Source organism: Mirounga leonina, unplaced genomic scaffold (assembly GCF_011800145.1).
Source record: "Mirounga leonina isolate KUSES-001 unplaced genomic scaffold, KU_Mleo_1.0 Mir_153, whole genome shotgun sequence".
In the NCBI taxonomy this organism is placed as follows: Eukaryota; Metazoa; Chordata; class Mammalia; order Carnivora; family Phocidae; genus Mirounga; species Mirounga leonina.
Window position 1 is genome coordinate 41,023,073 of NW_023270387.1, and position 27,877 is coordinate 41,050,949.

The window sequence follows — 27,877 nt, forward strand, 5'->3', positions numbered from 1 at the left end:
ATTCCAGATGTTAAATCATGGATATCTTCGGAGAGCCATTATTTGACCTACCACAAGTATATCCACTTAAAATTGTTTCATAGATAATAATTTTGTTATCTTTTCATGAATATTAGTATTATTGTGTGAATCAGATCTGACTATCAATATGCATGCAGAAGATTCGACAGGATCATTTTTTTTTTAAGATTTTATTTATTTGACAGAGAGAGAGACAGCGAGAGAGGGAACACAAGCAGGAGGAGAGGGAGAGGGAGAAGCAGGCTTCCCGCTGAGCAGGGAGCCTGATGCGGGGCTCGATCCCAGGACCCTGGGATCACGACCTGAGCCGAAGGCAGATGCTTAACGACTGAGCCACCTAGGCTCCCCAACAGGATCATTCTTTCTTCCCGAGCATCCCTGAGAGAAGAAAGAATGGTATATTGGCCTGCTGTTGACCTTTTCTTATTTTCCCAAGTTGACGTAATACTTTAGGTGCAAAACAGTATAGCATCAAAATATATAAAGCAAAACTACCAGAAATTCATAGAACTAATATCTTTAAAAATATAATAAGGGTGGGGCGCCTGCGTGGCTCAGTTGGTTAAGCGACTGCCTTCGGCTCGGGTCATGATCCTGGAGTCCCGGGATCGAGTCCCGCATCGGGCTCCCTGCTCAGCTCGGAGTCTGCTTCTCCCTCTGACCCTCCTCCCTCTCATGCTCTCTCTCTCTCATTCTCTCTCTCACAAATAAATAAAATCTTAAAAAAATAATAATAATAATAATAAGGGTGAGTTAATTTATGCTTATTTAAAACATCATTGGTAAAAGAATATACTTTCCTTTGAATAATCTATCAAACATTTACAAGCATTACCAAATGAGACACAATAAAGGAAAACTCAACAAATCCTAAAAAATAGAAATAGTAGATTCCAGATGAATAAGATGAAGAAAAAGGGAAGAATTACATAAAGAAGAAGAAAGAGGAGGAGGAAGAAAAGGAAGAGGAAAGAAAAGGAGGAAAAGAAAAAAAACATTTATTGATCATTTTCTATGTGTCAGGAACAGTTTTAAGTACACTTTCATCCTCTAAAACCCAGTGTGGTAGGCACTGTTATTATTTTTTTATTGACATATTAACATACAGTGTTCTATTCATTCCAGATGTACAATATAATGATTCAGCAATTCCATAGTTGTTGCTCATCATGTTAAGCGTACTCTTGATCCCCACTCCTCCCCACCCCTGTATATTGCAGTGAAGGGAACTGGAACACAGGGGCATTAAGTGAAATGCCCAAGTTAAATTCATAAGCGGGAAGTGGTCTATCAAAGTACAGTGTCTCAGAATTTGTCTTTTTTAACCACCACACTATGTAGAGCCTGAAAAAAAAAATCTAGAAATTAATAATAACATAAATAAACAAAAAAACCTATGTTTTGGCTTGAACGTTTATGCCCCCCCGCAATCCTTATGCTGAAGCCCTAACCCCCAATGTGGCTATATTTGGAGATGAGGCCTTTAAGGAAAGAATGAAGGTTAAATGAGGTTATAAGGGTGGGGCCCTGGTCTAATAGAATTAGTGTCCCTGTAAGAAGAGACACCAGAGAGCTCCCTTGCTCTCTTGTTCTCTCCACATGTACCACACACACCAACAGAAGGAACCATGGGAGCACAAGAGACATGGGGCCATCTGCCACCCAAGGCGAGAGCCTTCACCAGATCCAATCTCGCTGGCACCTTGATCTTCTATTTCCACAATCTAGAATGGTAAGAAAATTAATTTCTGTTGTTTAAGCCTCTCAGTCTGTGGTATTTTGTTATGGCAATCTAAGCAGACGATTATACACCACTACTTGGATATTTTTAAACTCTTTATAAATAGTCTTTGCATTATGAGAAACCAAAACCAAAAATACAGAACATATTGAAAGTAATATAATTAAAATATAGCTTATAAAAATGTATAAGATACAGCCTTCCTGAATATGTGTTCCTTTGGCAATGGAAGATGTATTTCTTCTGGCGATTGACACTACTCCCATATTTTCAGCCAAGGACTTCTGAGGACATTGACCTCCACCATGACCCCAGAACTGGGCCCTCATTGATCGAAACCCATCCATGTTTTGTGTTCTCTTGGCCACAGCAGTTGTTTCGAGGATATACATATGACCCAGTCAAAAACCCTAAGACCAAGAAGATGTTTGCTGAAACTTGTGAGGTAAAAGCACATATTCTTGAGGTAAAAGCACATATTCTTTTCTACAGGACTTGAGTAAAGGGGATATAGATTAGAGTTGCTGTATCTGCTGCCACTGGCAGCAAAAGAAAGTTCACATAAAGAAGTTAGCAGAGAAGCAACAAAGAAAAACTAGGTTTTCTGAGAGGATTTTGAGCTCAGTCGGATCCCATGAGGCAACACCACCTTTGGGACTTAACAGTTACATAAGCCAAAAGACAGTCTTTTTGCTTAGAACACTTTGGGTTGGATTTTCTGTCACATTAAACCTAAAGAGCCCTAAATATTATAAAACTGAAGTTGTGCTAAGGGAAAATTCTATGACTTTTTGACAAACTATTATGCCATCAAACCTTTCATTCAGCCTTGGTTAAAAGTAAAGTAAAAAGTAGAAGGCAGGGTTTTTACTGAGAGTGAGAGAAATGGTCCAATATGTGTTGGAAAATGTAATTCACACAAGTATCACTCTTCGGTAAATCAGATATTATATAGTCCCTTTGGTCTTGAAAAATAAATACATACTTTTATTCAGAAGTTTAAACATTATGCTAATTATTATTGCTGAGTAATCATTGGCCAAATATACATTCTAAAGATACAACTGAGTATTATTTATGTAATTCTTCACCCACTGGTAAAGGGTAAAGGTGACCTCAAAGCCATAGTTATAACTGGCTCAAATATACAACCCAAAATCAAATGATTTTAGATTAAGAGAAAAAATTTTTCTAGAACTCATACAGGAATTTAGTAAAGTGGCAGGATATAAAATCAATGCACAGAAGTCAGTGGCATTCCTATACACCAACAAGACAGAAGAAAGAGAAATTAAGGAGTCGATCCCATTTACAATTGCACCGAAAACCATAAGATACCTAGGAATAAATGTAACCAAAGAGGCAAAGGATCTGTACTCAGAAAACTATAAAATACTCATGAAAGAAATTGAGGAAGACACAAAGAAATGGAAAAACATTCCATGCTCATGGATTGGAAGAACAAATATTGTGAAGATGTCAATGCTACCTAGAGCAATCTACACATTCAATGCAATCCCCATAAAAATACCGTCCACTTTTTTTGAAGAAATGGAACAAATAATCCTAAAATTTGTATGGAACCAGAAAAGACCCCGCATAGCCAGAGGAATGTTGAAAAAGAAAAGCAAAGCCAGCGGCATCACAATTCCGGACTTCCAGCTCTATTACAAAGCTGTCATCATCAAGACAGCATGGTACTGGCACAAAAACAGACACATAGATCAATGGAACAGAAGAGAGAGCCCAGAAATGGACCCTCAACTCTATGGTCAACTCATCTTTGACAAAGCAGGAAAGAATGTCCAATGGAACAAAGACAGTCTCTTCAACAAATGGTGTTGGCAAAATTGGATAGCCACATGCAGAAAAATGAAACTGGACCATTTCCTTACACCACACACAAAAATAGACTCCAAATGGTTGAAAGACCTAAATGTGAGACAGGAGTCCATCCAAATCCTAAAGGAGAACACAGGCAGCAACCTCTTTGACCTCAGCCGAAGCAACTTCTTCCTAGAAACATCGCCAAAGGCAAGGGAAGCAAGGGAAAAAATGAACTATTGGGACTTCATCAAGATAAAAAGCTTTTGCAAAGCAAAGGAAACAGTCAACAAAACCAAAAGACAACCGACAGAATGGGAGAAGATATTTGCAAATGACATATCAGATAAAGGGCTAGTATCCAAAATATATAAAGAACTCATCAAACTCAACACCCAAAGAACAAAGAATCCAATCAAGAAATGGGCAGAAGACATGAACAGACATTTTTCCAAAGAAGACATCCAAATGGCCAACAGACACATGAAAAAGTGCTCGATATTGCTTGGCATCAGGGAAATCCAAATCAAAACCTCAATGAGATACAACTCACACCAGTCAGAATGGCTAAAATTAACAAGTTAGGAAACGACAGATGTTGGCGGGGATGCAGAGAAAGGGGAACCCTCCTACACTGTTGGTGGGAATGCAAGCTGGTGCAGCCACTCTGGAAAACTGTATGGAGGTTCCTCAAAAAGTTGAAAATAGAGCTACCATATGATCCAGCAATTGCACTACTGGGTATTTACCCCAAAGATACAAAAGTAGGCATCCGAAGGGGTACGTGCACCCCGATGTTTATAGCAGCAATGTCCACAATAGCCAAACTGTGGAAAGAGCCAAGATGTCCATCGACAGATGAATGGATAAAGAAGATTTGGTATATATATACAATGGAATATTATGCAGCCATCAAAAGGAATGAGATCTTGCCATTTGCAATGACGTGGATGGAACTGGAGGGTATTATGTCGAGCGAAATAAGTCAAACAGAGAAAGACATGTATTATATGACCTCACTGATAGGAGGAATTCTTAATCTCAGTAAACAAACTGAGGGTTGCTGGAGTGGGGGGGGGGGGGGGGGATGGGGTGACTGGGTGATAGACACTGGGGAGGGTATGTGCTCTGGTAAGCGCTGTGAATTGTGCAAGACTGTTGAATCTCAGATCTGTACCTCTGAAACAAATAATGCAATATATGTTAAGAAAAAAAAAAAAAAGAAGAAGAAGGTAGCGGGAGGGGAAGAATGAAGTGGGGGAAATCGGAGGGGTAGACGAACCATGAGAGACGATGGACTCTGAAAAACAAACTGAGGGTTCTGGGGGGAGGGGTGGGAGGATGGGTTAGCCTGGTGGTGGGTATTGAGGAGGGCACATTCTGCATGGAGCACTGGGTGTTATGCACAAACAATGAATCATGGAACACTCCATCTAAAACTAATGATGTAATGTATGGGGATTAACATAAGAATAAAAAAAATTTATACTTAAAAAAAAAAAAGAGAAAAAATTTTTTAAACTGAATGAGATTCCCCCAAAGCCTTGGTTTGATTGCCTAAGGAAATGTTTCATGGCAAGACATCTTAAGAGCTTTAAGAACATTAGCTCAGAGTATAAAACTCTGACATAAAAAATGCAATTTCAGAGCAAGATTTTGAGTGAATATTTTAAATGTAGACTTTGTAGGAATAACAGTAAGAGATGAGGAAATATATTTCTATTCATCATTCCCTATTTTAAGTTTTGATAAGCTATAAAATAGAATAGGCCTTCACTGAGAAGTGCTAAATGTTCTTGGAATATTATCAATGTCTGCAGCTCTGTTTGTCAGTTCTTTTGTACATCAAGCATTTGCTAATTTCAGGCTTAAAGACATATGCTTAAAATTATAACAAGATGAATAAATAAAGCTAGGTTCACCTGGCATTATTTTTAATTTTATTTTTTGATTTGAAGACCATTTTCAAGATTTCTATCTTCATGTTGCACTCTCTCTCTCTCTTTTGTTTTTTTTTTTTTTTGCTTCAGGCAATCTCCATGTTAAGCAACTCTGAGCATATAAATTTAACTGAAAAAAGTTTCTTACATTCCCCAAAATTGCTGAAAATTGAAACAGCAGATTTTGATATACACCTGCAAAGAAACTCATTTTTTATTATGAGCTGAAAAAGCTTGTCTCCTGAATGCTTGAGGCCACTCAGTCAACCAGCTTGCATAATTCAAATACTTGGAAACCCACAAATAATCTAAGGCCAAACTCCAACTGCAGAAAATAGCACAGGAAAATCCTTTCTTGCATATTTCCAATACCATATGGTGAATTGCATTTTCTGCCGGTGGAGAACATTTTAACTCTGATGAATTTGTAACTTTATCCAACTAATTAGTGGTATTTTTTTTTTTAACAATGCCACCCTTTCTTTTAAGTGGAAAAAAATTTCTGTATCTTCCTACAATGATTATCACTTTTACTTATATGTGTAATTGTTATAGGGAAAGGAATTTAAAGCAGGCAGCAAATCAATATTCATGAAATAGGGATTGAAAAGGGTGGTGCCAACTGTGCTTTACCCTGTCACAAGAATCAGAATCCACAAGTTGGTGAAATATTTTCTGTTTGACATTTTAGTTGCGTGTGGACTCAAATCTGTTTCAAAGTTAGTCCAACTCTGAGAGTTTAAATGCAGGGACACATCAGGGTAGGAGATTTTTCTTTTTCACTTCTGCTCTATTCTGTCAGTCAGTCTGCAAGTTTTAACACATCCTTTGAAAACTAGTTTCTGGGATTTCTGCTGGTGCCTTTCTGTTCTCTCAGCAAAGCCAGGGCACAGTACCTACATTGTGGAAGGGGCACAATAGACAGGGTCCATCTGCTTAGTCCCTGGTTCAGTCTGCTGAAACAGCCGCTAAGACCATTCCAGTCAGTGAGCGGCTCTTGGCCAGACCTTTGAAAACGCATTGACGTCACCCCTGACTAGGCGACAAGCTTCCCTGAATAGTCTCCCCTTTCTTTACCCTGTCTTCTCTGGGGTGAGTGGTGGGCAGGGAGGAGGGGCTGTTGCTCCTTCGAGGGCACAGTATCCTCATTCTTTGTGCCCTGTCTTTCCTCATCAAAATTTGCTCTCAGGGAAAGATCCATTATGAGTCACTTATGTATCCCTGTGTTACCACTTAGCTTTTGGATGGGAAGGCCTGGTCTCCCGTGAAAGGAATATCAGAAAGTGATGGGGAAATTCTCTCAGGAAAAAGCTGTTCAAGCTCTTCTTGGTGGCCTTGTAATCACTTATGGGCACAAAATCTACTAACTGGATTAAGGCTGGCAGCGGCAGGCATATCATAATATTTACAATAACATCTATTGAGGACCGAAAACTAGTAGCACCCATGGTACACTGTATAAGTGCCATTTTATCTACTGTGATCCTCACAGTAATCCTCACTGTATAGACGAGGAGATTTATAGCTGAAGTCTTAATCCATAAATTCTATATCTAAGATTTGGTCATTAAAAAAATGGGTACAGAGTCTAAGAAACATTTAATCCAAATGACATGGGTATCTGACTGGCACTTGAATATCAGTCACACATCATTTTGATGCCGCCTTTGCTGTTATGAAATGGTCCCATTCCCCTTGCAAGAGAATGGAGGTCAATTTTGGCTTTGTGTATTAAGCAAGTCAGATTATGTCCCAGCCCCCCCAATTTTTTATTTTCCCCAATTGACCGGCAGTAGCTTTCATGTTTGGGTAAGGAAACCAAGGCTCGGAGAATCTAAATGACTTGCCCAGAAATGTAGTGCTGGTGAATGTAGCAATAGGAGCTTATCTGCCTGACTCCAAAACCTGGGCTGTAACTGTTAGCTCCAAATAGCCTTTTGGCCCTTCTGGAAAATCTTTGTGCCTTTCCAGATTGAAATATTAGAAATTGCCAGACTGAAAAAAAAAGAAAAGAAAAGAAATTGCCAGACTTTACCAGACCCTACTGGCTTTTTAAGGTTTGTTTTGTTTTTGTTTTATTTTGTTTATTTGTTTTCTCCCAAATGAGTTAATCTCACTTTTTTTCATATGGGTTGATACTGATACATGAAACAAACCTAAACTCCTGTGAAAAAACCTGCAAAACTGTTCATGCAATCATCTCTTGCTATCGTATGTTGCTATCTTTTCCCACAGCTTTTTAACAATATTTGGTAAATATTTAACAACTATATCCTTGGCAAGGGATCCATCCAGAGTTTTATTTAAAAAAATGAAATTGGATGTTTGTTGGCATAGAAAGCAGGATAGGTAAAAAACAACAACAACAACAACAAAAAAACAAAGAGCATTCATGTCACTGGTAGACACATGAAGTAAAATGAGCTATAAAAAAAAGTGTAGAGTAGTAGAATCTGTCCTGGGAGGTAAGTCCCTTTATGAATAAGACAAACATAAAAGCTTAAAAGAGCCTTGACTGATAAATTTCTGTTCCCTCCCAGGATATTCCCAGTGTATCCATAGCCTGTTCCTCACAGCAAACACACCACTCCTCTCAACCTCCCCACCCCCCATTGCACTTCTCTGCCCCACCCCACCTCCCGAGCTCCAACCCATCCACAGACGACCACCATTTCCACACTGGGCAGACCAATGAGCCACTCTTCACAACTGCCTCAAAGGATTCCCTAACTTTGCATGTGCTCATTCACTTCTTGCTTACCTGTCTCAGGTAAATGATTATTCTCATATTTACTTAAATTGAATCTCTCTTTCCGTACTTTTTTTTTAAACTTTTTGATGAATGTTTATTTAGTATCTTTTATATGTGTCATGCTGGCCTGGGTCTCAAGCTCTACAAGTATTCTGTACCTGTCAGAGAAGTGGTTAGGAAAGAAGCTGAGAACTAGGTCATCTCTTTCGCCTGAAATATTGAACGTGAAAATGTTCTGTCATCTATAAAGTAAAATATTATTGTGGCATCAGCACGAGCATTTTTATTCTTTTTTTCCATCTTTTCCTGTTCTCTACCTGCATTTCTTCTTTTCTTTTTCTTTCTTTTCTATTTTATATTTCATTATAGAAGTTGTAAAATATATACAAACGAAGACAGGATAAGAAAAAGGAACCTTTAGAACCATCATCACTCAACTACAACACTTATCAACTCATAGCCAATCTTATTTTTTTTCTATACCCGGGACATAATCCCCCGTTTCCAAATTGTTTTGAAGCATATATAGAACATCAATCACACAGTTTCATTTATGGGTAATCTAGTGTCTATCCCCAAATGAAAAAACTTAAACCATCATTGTCACTTAAAAAAATTAACCATTATATCTTGTCATGGAATATTTAGGCAGTGATCAAATTTCCCATTGTCTCTTTTTTTTTTTTTTTAAGATTTTTATTTTTTATTTATTTGACACAGAGAGACAAAGTCAGAGAGGAAACACAAGCAGGGGGAGTGGGAGAGGAAGAAGAAGGCTTCCCGCTGAGCAGGGAGCCCCATGCAGGGCTCTATCCCAGGACCCTGGGATCATGACCTGAGCCAAAGGGAGATGCTTAATGACTGAGCCACCCAGGTGCCCCTCCCATTGTCTCGTTTTTTAAAAAAAAAATTTATTGTTATGTTAATCACCATACATTACATCATTAGTTTTTGATGTAGTGTTCCATGACTCGTTGTTTGTGCATAACACCCAGAGCTCTATACAGAACGTGCCCTCTTTAATACCCATCACCAAGCTAACCCATCCTCACACACCCCTCCCCTCTAGAACCCTCAGTTTGTTTTTCAGAGTCCATCATCCCTCATGGTTCATCTCCCCCTCCGATTTCCCCTCCTTCATTCTTCCCCTCCTGCTATCTTCTTCTTTTATTTTTTCTTAACATATATTCCATTATTTGTTTCAAAGGTACAGATCTGTGATTCAACAGTCTTACACAATTCACAGCACTCACCATAGCACATACCCTCCCCAGTGTCTATCACCCAGCCACTCCATCCTTCCCACCTGAACCCCCACTCCAGCAACCCTCAGTTTGTTTCCTGAGATTAAGAATTCCTCATATCAGTGAGATCATATGATACATGTCTTTCTCTAATTGACTTATTTCTCTCAGCATAACACCCTCTAGTTCCATCCACGTCGTTGCAAATGGCAAGATCTCATTTCTTTTGATGGTTGCATAATATTCCATTGTATATATATACCACTTCTTCTTTATCCATTCATCTGTCGATGGACATCTTGGCTCTTTCCACAGTTTGGCTATTGTGGACATTGCTGCTATAAACATCAGGGTGCATGTAACCCCTTCAGATCCCTACATTTGTATCTTTGGGGTAAATACCCAGTAGTGCAATTGCTGGGTCGTATGGTAGCTCTATTTCCAACTTTTTGAGGAAACTCCATACTGTTTTCCAGAGTGGCTACACCAGCTTGCATTCCCACCAACAGTGAAGGAGGGTTCCCCTTTCTCCGCATCCCCACCAACATCTGTCATTTCGTGACTTGTTAATTTTAGCCATTCTGACTGGTGTGAGGTGGTATCTCATTGAGGTTTTGATTTGGATTTCCCTGATGCCGAGCGATGTTGAGCACTTTTAAATGTGTCTCTTGGCCATTTGGATGTCTTCTTTGGAAATATGTCTCTTCGTGTCTTCTGCCCATTTCTTGATTGGATCATTTTTTCTTTGGGTGTTGAGTTTGATGAGTTCTTTATAGATTTTGGATACTAGCCCTTTATCTGATATGTCATTTGCAAATATCTTCTACCATTCTGTCGCTTGTCTTTTTGTTTTGTTGACTGTTTCTTGTGCTGTGCAAAAGCTTTGTATCTTGCTGAAGTCCCAATAGTTCATTTTTGCCCTTGCTTCCCTTGCCTTTGGCAATGTTTCTAGGAAGAAGTTGCTGTGGCTGAGGTCGAAGAGGTTGCTGCCTGTGTTCTCCTTTAGGATTTGGATGGACTCCTGTCTCACATTGAGGTCTTTCAACCATTTGGAGTCTAATTTTGTGTGTGGTGTAAGGAAATGGTCCAGTTTCATTCTTCTGCATGTGGCTATCCAATTTTCCCAACACCATTTGTTGAAGAGACTGTCTTTGTTCCATTGGACATTCTTTCCTGCTTTGTCAAAGATGAGTTGACCATGGAGTTGAGGGTCCATTTCTGGGCTCTCTATTATGTTCCATTGATCTATGTGTCTGTTTTTGTGCCAGTACCATGCTGTCTTGATGATGACAGCTTTGTAATAGAGCTGGAAGTCTGGAATTGTGATGCTGCCAGCTTTGCTTTTCTTTTTCAACATTCCTCTGGCTATGCGGGGTCTTTTCTGGTTCCATACAAATTTTAGGATTATTTGTTCCATTTCTTCAAAAAAAGTGGATGGTATTTTTATGGGGATTGCATTGAATGTGTAGATTGCTCTAGGTAGCATTGACATCTTCACAATATTTGTTCTTCTAATCCATGAGCATGGAACGTTTTTCCATTTCTTTGTGTCTTCCTCAGTTTCTTTCATGAGTATTTTATAGTTTTCTGAGTACAGCTTCTTTGCCTCTTTGGCTAGATTTATTCCTAGGCATCTTATGGTTTTGGGTGTGGTTGTAAATGGGATCAACTCCTTAATTTCTCTTTCTTCTGTCTTGTTGTTGGTGTATAGGAATGCCACTGATTTCTGTGCATTGATTTTATATCCTGCCACTTTATTGAATTCCTTTATGAGTTCTAGCAGTTTTGGGGTGAGTCTTTTGGTTTTCCACATAAGGTATCCTATCATCTGCAAAGAGTGAGAGCTTGACTTCTTATTTGCCGATTCAGATGCCTTTTATTTCCTTTTGTTGTCTGATTGCTGTGGCTAGGACTTCCGATACTATGTTGAATAGCAGTGGTGATAGTGGACATGCCTGCTGTGTTCCTGACCTTAGGGGGAAAGCTCTCAGCTTTTCCCCATTGAGAATGATATTCACTGTGGGTTTTTCATAGATGGCTTTTATGATATTGAGGTATGTACACCCTATCCCTATACTCTGAAGAGTTTTGATCAAGAAAGATACTATACTTTGTCAAATTCTTTTTCTGCATCCTTTGAGACGATCATATGGTTCTTGTTCTTTCTTTGTTAATATATTGTATCACATTGATTTGCAGATTTTGAACCAACCTTGCAGCCCAGGGATAAATCCCACTTGGTCATGGTGAATAATCCTTTTAATGTACTGTTGGATCCTATTGGCTAGTATTTTGGTGAAATTTTTGCATCCATGTTCATCAAGGATATTGGTCTGTAATTCTCCATTTTGATGGGGTCTTTGTCTGGTTTTGGGATCAAGGTAATGGTGGCCTCATAAAATGGGTTTGGAAGTTTTCCTTCCATTTCTATTTTTTGGAATAGTTTCAGAAGAATAGGTATTAATTCTTCTTTAAATGTTTGGTAGAATTCCCCTGGGAAGCCATCTGGCCCTAGGCTTTTGTTTGTTGGAGATTTTTGATGACTGCTTCAATTTCCTTAGTGATTATAGGTCTGTTCAGGTTTTCTATTTCTTCCTGGTTCAGTTTTGGTAGTTGATACATCTCTAGATATGCATCCATTTCTTCCAAGTTATCTAATTTGCTGGCATAGAGTTGCTCATAATATGTTCTTATAATTGTTTGTATTTCTTTGGTGTTGGTTGTGATCTCTCCTCTTTCATTCATGATTTTGTTGATTTGGGTCATTTCTCTTTTCTTTTTCATAAGTCTGGCCAGGGGTTTATCAATCTTGTTAATTCTTTCAAAGAACCAGCTCCTAGTTTCCTTGATCTGTTCTACTGTTCTTTTGGTTTCTATTTCATTGATTTCTGCTCTGGTCTTTATTATTTCATTTCTTCTGCTGGGTTTTGCCTTTATTTGCTGTTCTTTCTCCAGCTCCTGTAGGTGTAGGGTTAGGTTGTTTACTTGAGACCTTTCTTTTTTATTGAGAAATGCTTATATTGCTATATACTTTCTTTTTAGGACTGCCTTTGCTGCATCCCAAAGATTTTGAACAGTTGTGTTTTCATTTTCATTGATTTCCATGTATTTTTTTAATTCTTCTTTAATTTTCTGGTTGACCCATTCATTCTTTAGTAGGATGCTCTTTAGCCTCCATGTATTTGAGTTCTTTCTGACTTTCCTCTTGTGATTGAGTTCTAGTTTCAAAGCATTGTGGTCGGAAATAGGCAGGGCATGATCCCAGTCTTTTGGTATCAGTTGAGACCTAATTTATGACCTAGGATGTGATCGATTCTGGAGAATGTTCCATGGGCACTAGAGAAGAATGTGTATTCTGTTGCTGTGGAATGGAATGTTCTGAATATATCTGTGAAGTCCATTTGGTCCAGTGTGTCATTTAAAGTCTTTATTTCCTTGTTGATCTTTTGCTTAGATGATCTGTCCATTTCAGTGAGGGGGGTGTTAAAGTCCCGCACTGTTATTGTATTGTTGTCAATGTGTTTCTTTGCTTCTGTTATTAAGTGGCTTATATAATTGACTGCTCCTATGTTAGGGGCATAGATATTTACAATTGTTAGATCTTCTTGTTGGATAGACCCTTTAAGTAGGATATAGTGTCGTTCCTCATCTCTTATTACCATCTTTGGTTTAAAATCTAATTTGTCTGACATAAGGATTGCCACCCCAGTTTTCTTTTGGTGTCCATTAGCATGGTAAATGGATTTCCACCCCCTGACTTTCAATCCGGGGGTGTCTTTGAGTCTCAAATGAGTCTCTTGCAGACAGCATATCAATGAGTCTTGTTTTTTTATCCAGTCTGATAGCCTGTCTTTTTTTTTATTCTTATGTTCATCCCCATATGTTGCATCATTAGTTTTAGATGAAGTGTTCCATGATTCATTGTTTGTGCATAACACCCAGTGCTCCATGCAGAATGTGCCCTCCTCAATACCCACCACCAGGCTAACCCATCCTCCCACCCGCCTCCCCTCTAGAACGCTCAGTTTCTTTTTCAGAGTCCATCGTCTCTCATGGTTTGTCTACCCCTCCGATTTCCCCCGCTTCATTCTTCCCCTCCCGCTACCTTCTTCTTCTTTTTTTTTTCCTTAACATATATTGCATTATTTGTTTCAGAGGTACAGATCTGAGATTCAACAGTCTTGCACAATTCACAGCGCTTACCAGAGCACATACCCTCCCCAGTGTCTATCACCCAGTCACCCCATCCCTCCCACCCCATCCCCCACTCCAGCAACCCTCAGTTTGTTTCCTGCAATTAAGAATTCCTCATCATATCAGTGAGATCATATGATACATGTCTTTCTCTGTTTGACTTATTTCACTGAACATAATACCCTCCAGTTCCATCCACGCCGTTGCAAATGGCAAGATCTCATTCCTTTTGATGGCTGCACAATATTCCATTGTATATATATACCACCTCTTCTGTATCCATTCATCTGTTGATGGACATCTTGGCTCTATCCACAGTATGGCTATTTTGGACATTGCTGATAGCCTGTGTCTTTTGATTGGGGCATTTAGCCCATTTACATTCAGGGTAACTATTGAAAGATAGGAATTTAGTGCCATTGTATTGCCTGTAAGGTGACTGTTACTGTTTACTGTCTGTGTTCCTTTCTGGTCTATGTTGCTTTTAGGCTCTCTCTTTGCTTAGAGGACCCCTTCAATATTTCTTGTAGGACTGCTTTCACGTTTGTGAATTCCTTTAGTTTTTGTTTGTCCTGGAAGCTTTTGATCTGTCCTATTTTCAATGACAGTCTAGCTGGATATAGTAGTCTTGGCTGCATATTTTTCTCATTTAGTGCTCTGAATCTATCATGCAAGTCCTTTCTGACCTGCCAGGTCTCTGTGGATAGGTCTCTTGCCAATCTAATGTTTCTACCATTGTAAGTTACATATCTCTTCTCCTGAGCTGCTTTCAGGATTTTCTCTTTGTCTCTGAGACTCATAAGTTTTACTATTAGATGTCGGGTTGTTGACCTATTTTTATAGATTTTGAAGGGGTTTCTCTGTGCCTCCTGGATTTTGATGCCTGTTTCCTTCTCCAAATTAGGGAAGTTCTCTGCTATGATTTGCCCCAGTATACCTTCTGCCCCTCTCTGTCTTCTTCTTCTTCTGGGATCCCAATTATTCTAATGTTGTTTCTTCTTATGGTATCACTTATCTCTCGAATTCTGCCCTCATGATCCAGTAGTTGATTATCTCTCTTTTTCTCAGCTTCTTTATTTTCCATCATTTGGTCTTCCATATCACTGATTCTCTCTTCTGCCTCATTTATCCTAGCAGTTAGTGCCCCCATTTTTGATTGCACCTCATTGATAGCCTTTTTGATTTTGACTTTGTTAGATTTTAGTTATTTTATTTCTCCAGAAAGGGTTTGTCTAATATCATCCATGCTTTTTTCAAGCCCAGCTAGTATCTTTAAAGTGATGTTTTTGATCTCTATATCTGACATCATACTAATGTCTGTATTGAGTAGGTTCCTGGCAGTCGTTACTACCTCTTGTTCTTTTTGTTGAGGTGATTTTTTCCATATTGTCATTTTGTGCAGAGGAGAATAGATGAATAAGAGAACAAAATGCTAACAGGGTAACAACGTCCCCAGAAAATATACTCTAAACAGATCAGCAAAGACCTGAAGCAGGGGGAAAAGAAAGGAAAAGAAAGAAAAAAGAAGAAGAAAAAAAAAGAAAAAGAAAAAGATAAAAACAAACAAAAACAGAACAAAAGAAAACAATAAAACAATATGATCAAATATCATCAGGCTTGTGCATAGATCAGTGCCACACACTAGGTTTTGGGTGTATTTTGGTCTGTTAGAAGAAAGTGCCTTACAAAATTTTAAAGAAAGAAAAACTTATATGTACCAAAATAAAGGTTGATATGATGAAGGGATGGAATGACTGTAAAGATGAAAATTATAAAAGATTTTATAAAAGGAATTGATAAGACATTGTTTGAAAAAAGAAAGAAGAGGATTTAAAAAAAAAAAAGAAAAAGAAGAGGAGAGAATGTGATCAGGCAGGAGAGTAGAACAAAACCATACACTAGAGATTTAGGGTATATTTCGATCTGTTAGAAGAAACTATCTCAAAATTTTGGAGAGAGAACCACTTATATATATATGTCAAAAATAAGGGTACCTACTATGGAGAGATAGAATATGACTCTAAAAATGAAACATAAAAATGTTTTTTAAAAAAGGGATTGATAAGATGTTGGTTGAAAAAGGGAAAAAGAAAAAATTTAAAAAAAAGTTAAAAAAATTAACTTTGAAATACTAAAGAATCATGGTAAAAAAGCCATGGATTCTATGTGCATTATTCCCCTAGCGCTGGAGTTCTGCCGTTCTCATTGATTGGTAAACTTGGTCTTGGCTGGTCGTTCTCGCTGATTTTCTGGGGGAGGGGCCTGTTGCTGTGGTTCCTAAATGTCTTTGCCTGAGGCGGAATTGCCCCGCCCTCGCTGGTCCGGGCTAAGTAATCTGCTCGGATTTGCTCTAGGGAGCTTTTATTCCCTGAAAGCTTTCTATACAGCTTTGGAGGCAAAGAGTGAAAATGGCGGCCTCCCAATCTCCGCCCTGAAGGAGCCGAGAACTCGGGCCCCACTCCTCAGTGTGCCCCCAGAGAAAAGCAGTCAATCACTCCTGTATCTCTGGTCTCTGGCCGCACTCGTGCTCACCCGGCCTGTGACCGAGCATTTCTATCTCTGGCACCTGACTCGGTGTGGAGTTTCCAAACCCAGCAGATCCCTGCAGTGCGCTCCCACGCTGCTCCTCCCGGGGGAGGAAGGGGAGTCTCCCCAGATCTGCCACTTGTTGGGTCCCTGCTGGAGGAGCAGTGGCCCAACTGTGTGGTGGATCAAGGTTAATGGCAACCCCAAGCTGAGAGCCCATGCCTTGGCTCCATCTCTGCAGCCGGCTTCCCCCGTCCAGTACCTGGGAGCTCTGCTGCACTCAGGCACCCCGGGTCTTTCTGTGACCCCAAGGGTCCTGAGACCACACTGTCCCATGAGGGTTCCACCCCCTGCTTAGCCACTGGAGCAATGTCCCTCAGCGGAGCCGACTTGTAAAAGTTCCGATTTTGTGCTCCGCGGCTCTATCACTTGCCAGAAGCTGCCGATAGAGGTCCCCTCCCCTGCCGTCTATCCTCCCGAATATCACCTTGGATTCATTTCTCCACACGTCCTACCTTCCAGAAAGTGGTCGCTTTTCTGTTCAGGGAGTTGTTGCTATTCTTTTCTTCAATCTCCTGTTGAGTTTGTAGGTGTTCAGAATGGTTTGATCCCTATCCAGCTGAATTCCTGAGACCAGACAAAATCTAGGTCTCCTACTCCTCCGCCATCTTGCTCCACCCCCTCCCTCCCATTGTCTCTTAAACATTTTTTTTCATTTGTATGTTTAAATCAGGATCCAAACAAGGTTCACACATTGCAATGTGTCCTTTATGCCTCTTTTAATTTATAATTTCCTTCCATTGTTTTTTTCCTCTCTTCCCTTATAGTTTACTTTTGAAAAACTATAGAGTTTCCACAGTCTGGATTTTGCTCATTTTATCTACAAGGTGTATTTTATAATATGTTCTTCCTTCCTCCACATTTCCCATAAATTGGGCAGTTGCATATAAAGGCTTGATTAGATTTCACCTTTTTTTTGATAAGACCACTGCAGAGAGGATGTGTATTCTTTAGGAAGGGATTATATTTTGTGTCTCTCCTTATATGATGTTAGAAGCCATTGATGACCAATCACTATATCTACTAAAGGTTGCAAAATAATATTATTCTGTCATTCCTTTTTATATTTATTAGCTGAAGTAAATCCATGAAGAGAAACTTTCCTATCAACAATTATTTATTTGGTTTCCAAGTGACATGGTTCACCAGGTATCAAAATAATTAGTTATATCCCTGGATACACCAATGATAACCAAGTAGGTTTGTTTTTGAAGGAATGGGAGTCAGGTTTATTGAGGTATAATTTACATAAAGTTCACACATTTAATCATACTGTTCTATGAATTTTGACAAATCCATATAGTTATGTAATCACTTCTGCAATGAAAATATAGAATGTTTCCATCATCCAAAAAATTCCCCTATGCCCTGTTGTAGTCAATACCTTCCCATCCTTAGCCTCTGGCAACTACTAATTTGTTTTCCATATAAATATTTTGCCTTTTCCAGAATGTCATATAAATGGAATCATATACTATGTAGCCTTATGTGTCTGGCTTCTTTCATTTAATGTAACTCATTTGAAATTCATCCATGTTGCTGAGTATCAGTCTATTCTTTTTTTGTTTTTTTTCTGAGTAGTATTCCATTCTATGGATGTACCAGTTTACCCATTCACCAGGGAAGGAACTTAAATTGTTTCCAGTTTTACATAAACATTTGTGAACAAGTTTTTGGGTGATCACAGCTTTTCATTTCTCTTGGTTAAATACCCAGGAGTGGGTTTGCTGGAAATCATGGTGAATACATGCTTAACTTTATAAGAAACTGCTAACCTGTTTGCTAAAGTGGCTGTGATATTTTATCTTCACACCAACATTGTGTGAGAATTCCACCTGCTCTGCATCTTCACCAGCACTGTGTATGGTTAGATGTTTTTATTTTATTTCTTCCAATTTGTATGTAAGGATTTCTTATTGCATTTCTCTAATGACTAAGTGTATTGAGAATTATTTTTAATGTGCTTATTAACCATATGTGTATTATTTTTTGTGAAATGCCTGTTCATAGATTTGGCCATTTTTTATTGTGTTTTGTTGTTGTTCATTTTCTTACTGAGTTTCAGTTATCTATATATTCTGCAGAAAAGCCCCTTATCAATATGAGTTGTGCAAATATTATCTCTTTATCTGGGGCTTGCCTTTTTACTTTCTTAGCAGTATCTTTTGATGAGTAGATTTTTTCCCTTTGATGAAGGCTAATTTTTTTTTTCCTTTTATGGATCATGCTTTTGTTGTTGTATCTAATAAAGCTTTATCTTAGTACACAGATTTTTCTCCTACTTTTGTTCTATGATGTTTATAGTTTTAAAGTTTTCAATCTAGGTTTATGATACCTGATATGTTATGGTAATTTTAATATGGTATGTGATAAAGGTCAAGGTTCATTTTTTGCATATGGTTGTCTAATTTTTCCATCACCATTTGGTACCCTTGATTTCATTCTATTCCATCACCATTATGATCTTATTCCACAAATTAACTTATATTTATTTTACATTTACTGCTTTTTTAGTATTATTCAATAGTTTATGAGTGTTACAACAAAACTCTTCAAAAAATTTATCTATATTCCCTGTCACCATTTCCTCTTTTACTAGAGTTTCCTAAACATATAATAGTAACTAATATAGATGGTTATTGAAAACATCCACCTCTCTGATGGTACTGAGTTCCTTAAAGGCACATCACATATAGCATACATTCCCATACAATACTTTACATAATATTCAGGAAAATATTGGTACATAAAAATTGTGAAAGAATGCATGAAAAATTACAGCTTAACATTGTTATTATCATGAAAGTGTAATAAAATATAAATGTTGAGATTTCAGTTGATGGAGTCCAAAAGTATGTTCATTTTTTTCACACTTGAGATGCAAATTTCCTTTTAAATCAGAACTTTACTAGGAGAAAAATAACTTTCTGTGTGAGTATACTCAAAGTAAAGATACTATGAGCAATTATAAGTAATGATCTGGTTAGGCATGGTATTTCACTTCTGGATAATAAATACTCTCATTTCTCAAAGAAAAGCTATCGAAATATTTTTTTTATAAATTTCTCAAAAGCAATTCTTCCCCAACTTTGTTTCAAAACTAAGTTCCTACAATAAATTCTCTAGCCCAGCATGAACTCAATGACAATCCTTGTAATTTTTCAGATTAAATGTGAACGTCTGAGAGCAGCTATTCTGAAAACTTCCAATGTAACAAGGTGAAATTGGATATCTTATATTCATTTTTACCTATTTTAAACAAATTTGTACATATATTATTATCAATTTCAAAGACTTCTTGCTCTTCCATAAAATCATTATCTACTATCTGCCATGAAACTTAGAAAGTCTTTATTAAGGTTTTGTGGCAAAACAATACAAGAACAGAAGGGATCCTTATGGAATAATGGTCTCTGGGTATGACTGGATATGATTTGTTATTCTATAGAAAGTACTATAAATTTCTCTGCCATTTGTTTAAAATAAATAACTATTGCATTTCTCTATTCAAATATACACATATACTTCATGTTGTAGGTCCTTAGATATATTGTTAATAGTTTTATGGCAGTACATCATTTAAATGTGATAAAGGCTATCTAATAAAGCACCTGAAATGAAACAATAAAAAAAGAAAGAAAAATTTTTTCTAAGTAAGTATTTATTTTCGTGTCTGAGTATTTTTCAATCATATTTGGAGAGTACTGCCCCCAAAATTTCTACAATAGATGTTTTTTTCTAAAATAGATCTTCATGTATATAATTTATTTCACAGTGACACAAATATAATTTCCATGAATTAAACTATCAACTGTACCATTTAACAACATTTAAACTAACACATTTATTTTTATTTCTATCATTTCATTGTCACCAAACAAAATCAGAACATTGTAGAGACCAACGTACCAGACACAAAAATGACATTAGGGGTGATTGAAATCTCATTAAGCTGAGAAAACAGATCCAAAACATAGAAAAACACAGAGCAAGAAGAGGTAATGATGTATGGTAGACCTTAAGACAGCCATAATTTCTAAAGAGGAACTTGAGTAAATAACTCTCTCCTTAAGGAATATTTCTCATTTTTTAAGTTGAATTTCCCTAAGCACTGAATCCATACTATAGAAATCCCTGGAGAACTCAATTGCGTCTTAGCTACCCAGCCAAGGACATTATTTGTCTATGGAGAATTCAACTAACCAGAGAAGATGGTGGGAAAGAACAAAAGAATTCAAAAGCAGTACTCTCACAATGAAAATTCTCTAGAGACTATAAATCCCTCAATAAATACATAATAAATACATGTATTTGGATTTATAAGACAGCTGCCAAGTAAGATTTGTCCTTTGTGTATCTTATAATCTAAACACTCCTACAATGGAAGTAACAGAAATATATTTGTATATCAATGTAGAGTTCACAGAATACCTTTCTTTTGCTTCACTTAATTTTAATCTTCACATTGTCCTTGTAACATAGGTATTATTACTTTATTATTACAAAGTGTTCCCACTTTGGATATGAAGAAAGTGGATGATAAAGTTTAAGTGTAAGGGTATGAGCTGGAGAAAGACAAAGAGACACAGAGAGATAAAGATACAGGGTGGAGGGGTAGACCCAGGTAAGATTAACTTAAAGCCACGTTTTGAAAAGTGGTAATGTGAAGAGAATACCAAGTATTTGTTTCTCCTAAGGCTACATGCTGATTATATAAGCATATCATCCAAGAAATGGGAATATTCCTTCAGTTCATAAATATAAGAAATTGCCTCTACTATGTTATTAACTAAGAGTTAATAAACTCATTAAGTTTATTCTTTTATTATTCTTAATAAACTTAATGTTCTTACTACCAATTCTATTTTAATTTTATGTTTGATATTCTTTCAAGTGGGGTTGGGGTTGATAGAAGAGAGTGAAAGAACATTATTGTGGTTTGACATCACCAAAAAATGTAAGCTTTTGTGTTAAGTGACTTATGGTGAGGAAAATAATATGCACTCAAGCCAAGGGAAAATTATTTCATTCTTTTTTTATTTTTAGATTCCAGTGAAGAAATATAATTTCAGTGAAATAGAGAAGTTGTCCAGTTGTGTTTAACAATTTATGGTTTTCATAAGACAGTGAGAAGAGACTAAAAAAAAAAAAGTCACTGAACAAAGAAACAAGCAAAAGAAAGTATAAAGAAGAAAGTGTTGAGACTCTGTATAGGGACTATGAAGGTTCTGGGTAGAAATGGACTATTTAAATGTATCCAGTAGACCTTAATAGTCAAGAAAGCCAATAGACCATAACAGACTATGTACGTAGTCCTGTGCAAAGTGCTAGGGAATAAAGAAATGAGATATGGTTCTTAGTTTAGCAGGCCACCATGTACGTAAATGACTATAATACATGACATTCAATGAGTGAACCAATAAATTAAGTTCTACAAAACAGTTATTCCATGTTCAGTACTTTAAAAGGCTAAGGATATCAGGCTCAGTGTTATGGTTGGATTTCTTTCATCAAGTTGGAAAAGACATAATGGAAATGCATGTATATTCATGTCTTGTTAAGGTGTCCAGGTCAGTCTCCTCACTTGATGACCCCTCAAGGAAACATGACTTTGTAAAATACTGAGCTATAACTTTTTGGCCTCAAAAATATTTCATGCCATGGATAGAAATTTGACTGGTTAAACAGGAAAGTGATAGTTGGTTTAAATTAGAAATCAATACTATGTTCTGAGTAGCTTTTTACTGTAATTTTTTAAAAGTGCTACTAGGTTACTTTTGCTTTTGCAATTTGCATTTGCTTTTGCAAATGGTCATCTCTACAATCAACAGAATGCATAAGATTTGATAACTGTTGGAATAGGAAAGCCTCAGGCAATGGGACACTATGCAATCAATGGTACTGCTGTTGGAAACTCTGAGACCAGATGACAGAAGTTGTAATCCTTCTTGAGGACCAGTCTTGGAGACCTGGATTTTCCAGATATTTGGAATGACTCTACTCACTCCTCTTTGACATTGTTATACACCAGATCTTGCCTACTTCAACTGTGAATTCCCCTCTTTGGTTAAGGTTGCTTCTTTTTCCTCCCTACTATTCCAAGAAGATTAAAAACATGTTTACTTTGTTTCTGCTATGTGAATAGATGTACTCATTTGTATGGTGAAAAGTCTTGGAACCTTTACTTCCAGCTAGAAAATAAGTTGCTACCCAGGTTAATACAGCTAGTGTCAGGAAACCAAGCATTAAGGAAATTTTGATGGAGACACAAGTAATCAGGAAATTGTTGCATGTTTATAAATGGAGCAAGAGGGGGAATACTAATACAATAACTGGATTATGGAGTTATTGTGGTATGGTATTTTATTATGTGCAATCATACTCATGAAAATTTAAGTATAAACTCTCTATGCTATGCAAAAAAACACCTGAATACTGAGGTCATATCCTGTACCAGCATCTTGAAAGTAAGGTGGTTCTCTCAGGCAGGAACCCAGACCTGAAAGGGAAGGCCCAAGTAACAGAGAATAGCCTTGTTTTCTCTTTGTTTTGACCAGGAAGTTGCCAAGACATTTTGAAAGGAGTTCCTATGTAATACATACGATGTTGCCCTCTAAAAGTTGAAATTAATAAATGCAATCTTTTTGATCAAACTAGAGCCCCCTAGTCATGACTAAGGAGATGCTTTCCTAGTCACACCATATTTTTAGATCATCTATGAAAGGAATTAGCACAGCTGTGAATGATGAGAGAATTTGTGAACACGGATGATGAAAAATTATAGATGTGGAAGGGAAAAGACAAAACCTCATTGTTCTTTTAGTCCTTGCTCCAAAGTATCTTTAACTTATCTCTAATGTTTTCATACAGAAACTATTTCATTCATAATTTGTGTGCATGTCTCTTTTCCTTATCAGAACGTAAGCTTCTAGAGGGCGGCTATGCAGAGTTCCTGACAGAGGGCCTGGCACTTGGAACTCTCAGTAGCTGTTAATGAATGAATAAACAGTAGCTGGAACTAAAGCATCTTCCTCTCTATTTATGGATAAAGTCAAATCACATATTTTCAACCTAGTGATTATTTGCATTACTGCCATTGTGTTAAAGTAGAAAATAAATGTTGTTGGGGGTATAAGATTAATAATTAGTCAGGGATCTGATACTATAAAGAGAACTGATAACTCCCCTGTTTGTTGAAACTCCCATAAAGGTAGAAGAACTTGAATAGTTTAAGATCTCTTTTAGGCCTTAAAATATTCCTTCAGATGCCACTATGTATCTTGCTTTTCAATGTTATGGGCCTTTTTGGAATCACATATGTACTTCTAGTCAATACTCCTCAAACACCAAACATCTTCAAAACAGGATGCTGATCTGTTGTAGACAGAAAGAGCTGAAATGCTCAGAGATGCTGGAATCTTCATCATTTTCATGTGGATAATTAATTATGTAGTAGTATTGGCAACAAGAGCAATTGAGAAGAGACTTGCAATGTTATTAAATTTTGGAGCTCATAAAACCTTTGGGAAAACTCCAAGTCTCTCTTTGTATAAGGGAAGAAAGGGACCAGAAGTTAGCAGAGAGCTTCTAGTCACATTCTTAAATAAGGCTGACAAGGGAAGGTGGAAGACACTCCTGTGAGGCAAACATTGTGTTAGGCACTCCCAGGTTAGTGGAAAATGAATAGATACTTTATATCTGAATAGCACTTTATGGCTTAAAAAGTTCTATAAGGGGCCCCTGGATGGTTTAGTCAGTTAAGCATCTGACTCTTGATTTTGGCTCAGGTCATGATCTCAGGGTCATGAGATTGAGCCCCACATCTGGCTCTGCATGGGTCGTGGAGCCTGCTTAAGATTCTCTCTCTGCCCCTACCCCCAGACCACCCCCACACACACATTCTCTCTCTCTAAAAAACAAAAAAGAAAGAAAAAAAGAGTTTATCACATTTAACCACATGTATAGTCAGAAAAGTCATTATAAACCCCAACTGATAGATGAGAAAACAGGTTTAAAGAAGCTAAGTAAAGCTAAATGATTGCCTAAGTGGCAAACTGGGACCAGAACCCAGGTTTTTTTATTCTAAAGTCTATGTGTATGTTAAAATCACACACACACACACACACACACAAATAGCCTTTATCTTTCATGGAAATTTTTACTGACTAGTGGTGGCTGTCTAGAGTTCTGTATTAAAAGGATCTGAAGCCAAGTCCTGACTCATTGGAAAAGACCTCTGTGGTTGATTATTAATGTCTGCCCCAGACAAAAAATAAAGAGTGGTGGAATCTGAACCATTCCTGCACTTTTTGCCCATGCTGAGGTCCCATATAAGCATGTCCACCACAACAGTGACACTGATTATAAGATCATTGATCAATGGAAGGTAGGAATTGCTTCCAGCTGCAAGGAATTAGAGCAAATTGCAGGTGCCCCCTCCTAACCCAAAAGACCAGATAGGACTTCATTGACTAGATCTTTCTCAAAGCCATATGCAGAGATGACCAGAGAAAGAGTAGGAAAGGAGTTATTCCCAGGAAGTAGATTATGCCCTGGAAGACTGTGCGTCTTCATTAGACAAAGCATGATATCTATATGTAACTGAAATGAAAAGAAATCTTGCATCCAATTTATAGAATTTAAAATATTTTCATAATTCCAATGATTTTAAGAATAGTGAGATCTAAAGAGTATTATTATAGCCTTTTTATACACATCACTTCCACCTAAATAAAGTACCTTTATTTTTGTCCTTCATAGTAATGGGAAAATTTGCCATTTGACTAATGATATTCTGCCCAAACATAAGACAAGTAATTATCTTCAGGTAAATTAGATATTTGTCTCTTTTAGGAGACCAGTTAAATGGGCTTGATCAACAGAGTAAGAAGACTGTAATTTGTACATTACTATACTTAAAGCACTTAGTGACATATTCACCGAGGGAAAAAACCATATATAAAGAAGGCATTGTAGCAATGTAATGAGGTAATTGTTATCTAAATATATAGGAAAAAAAATTATGCTTTGAGATGTTACATCAACTGTTAATGGTCTTTGGGCCACTTGTTTCATATTAGACCCTTTTTCACGTGCTTCTGTCTCTTTGTTCCTAAATGGTCTTGCTACCCATTACCTTTCTTCCGGCTGAAAAGGCAGAAGCACAGAGAACCTTCAGTACCCAGTGCATTTCAAATCTATTCTCATTTTCAATGCCCGATTCTGTGTGGAAAGGTGTAATTTAAATTCAATTTCAGGGTAATTTTAATAGAACATTTGCATAATACAATTCTTGCTTCTCATAATTAAAATCTGCTTATTCCAAATAGGCTTCTCCTTGGGCACTCTCCTGCCATGCTTCAAATACTGATACATTTGGCTTCCCTCAGATGAGCATAAGGAAGCAAAAAAGAGGAAAGCCTATGGGAAGAAGGCTGAGGTAAGATTTCATGAAGCTATTAATTAACAATACCAGAAGATCTTGAATTTTCACACAATCACACATTGCTAAAACAAGCACACCTATTATCTAATCCCTCTATTCTAGTCTCCGTTGGGCAATTTCAGACTCAGACAACTCCCTTAGGCGATATATCCACATTTGAAGGGGTTGATGTCATTGATAAATTTCTTGACATGTGGTTAAAGAAAAACTGAGTTCAAAGAGCCTTCTCTCAATGTCAACTAGAAGATGCCTACAACTGCTGCTACCTGTTCTTAAGTCTCCTTATTTCCTCATTTCTATTGGTTCGATTTTCTTTTCCAAAACTTATTTTGCCTATATTTTAAAAATATCTCCTCTCTTCCATAAATCCTTTCTGTAAATTATTCTCAGAGATAAAGCAGAAGAAATGCTAGCATACTCAAAAATGTTCACTTAACATATGCTGCAAAGAAAAGTAAATTTAAGAAATATAATCACATATAGTGGCTGTTACCATATCAAGAAATGAAACTTCATACACTTTTTTATTATGTTATGTTAATCACCATACATCATTAGTTTTTGATGTAGTGTTCCATGATTCATTGTTTGTGTATAACACCCAGTGCACAATTCAGAACATGTCCTTTTTAATACCCCTCACAAGGCTAACACATCTCCCCCGCCCCCCTCCCCTCTAGAACCCTCAGTTTGTTTCTTAAAGTCCATAGTCTCTCATGGTTCATCTTCCCCTCCGAATTCCCCCCCTTCATTTTTCCCTTCCTGTTATCTTCTTCTTTATTTTTTTTTTTTAAATATATAATGTATTATTTGTTTCAGAGGTATGGGTCTGTGATTCAACAGTCTTACACAAATCACAGGCTCACAATAGCACATACCCTCCCCAGTGTCTATCACCCAGCCACCCCATCCCTCCCACCTGAACCCCTACTCCAGCAACCCTCAGTTTGTTTCCTGAGATTAAGAATTCCTCATATCAGTTTGGTCATATGATACATGTCTTTGTCTGATTGACTAATTTCTCTCAGCGTAACACTCTCCAGTTCCATTGACGTCGTTGTAAATGGCAAGATCTCATTCCTTTTGATGGCTGCATAATATTCCATTGTGTATATATATACCACCTCTTCTTTATCCATTCATCTGTCGATGGACATCTTGGCTCTTTCCACAGTTTGGCTATTGTGGACATTGCTGCTATAAACATCGGGATGCATGTAACACCTTCGGATTCCTACATTAGTATCTTTGGGGTAAATACCCAGTAGTGCAATTGCTGGATCGTGTGGTAGCTCTATTTTAAACTTTTGAGGAAACTCCATACTGTTTTCCAGAGTGGCTGCACCAGATTGCATTCCGACCAGATTGCATTCCCACAGTGTAGGAGGGTTCCCCTTTCTCTGCATCCCTGACAACATCTGTCGATTCCTGACTTGTTAATTTTAGCCATTCTGACTGGTGTGAGGTGGTATCTCATTGAGGTTTTTTGTTGTTGTTGTTGTTGTTGTTTTTACTCTTATGTTAATCCCCATACATTACATCATTAGTTTTAGATGAAGTGTTCCATGATTCATTGTTTGTGCATAACACCGAGTGCTCCATGCAGAATGTGCCCTCCTCAATACCCACCACCAGGCTAACCCATCCTCCCACCCGCCTCCCCTCTAGAACCCTGTTTGTTTTTCAGAGTCCATCGTCTCTCATGGTTCGTCTACCCCTCCGATTTCCCCCACTTCATTCTTCCCCTCCCGCTACCTTCTACTTCTTCTTGTTTTTTTTCTTAACATATATTGCATTATTTGTTTCAGAGGTACAGATCTGAGATTCAACAGTCTTGCACAATTCACAGCGCTTACCAGAGCACATACCGTCCCCAGTGTCTAACACCCAGTCACCCCATCCCTCCCACCCCATCCCCCACTCCAACAACACTCAGTTTGTTTCCTGCGATTAAGAATTCTTCATATCAGTGAGATCATATAATACATGTCTTTCTCTGTTTGACTTATTTCACTCAACATAATACCCTCCAGTTCCATCCACGTCGTTGCAAATGGCAAGATCTCGTTCCTTTTGATGGTTGCATAATATTCCATTGTATATATATACCAAATCTTCTTTATCCATTCA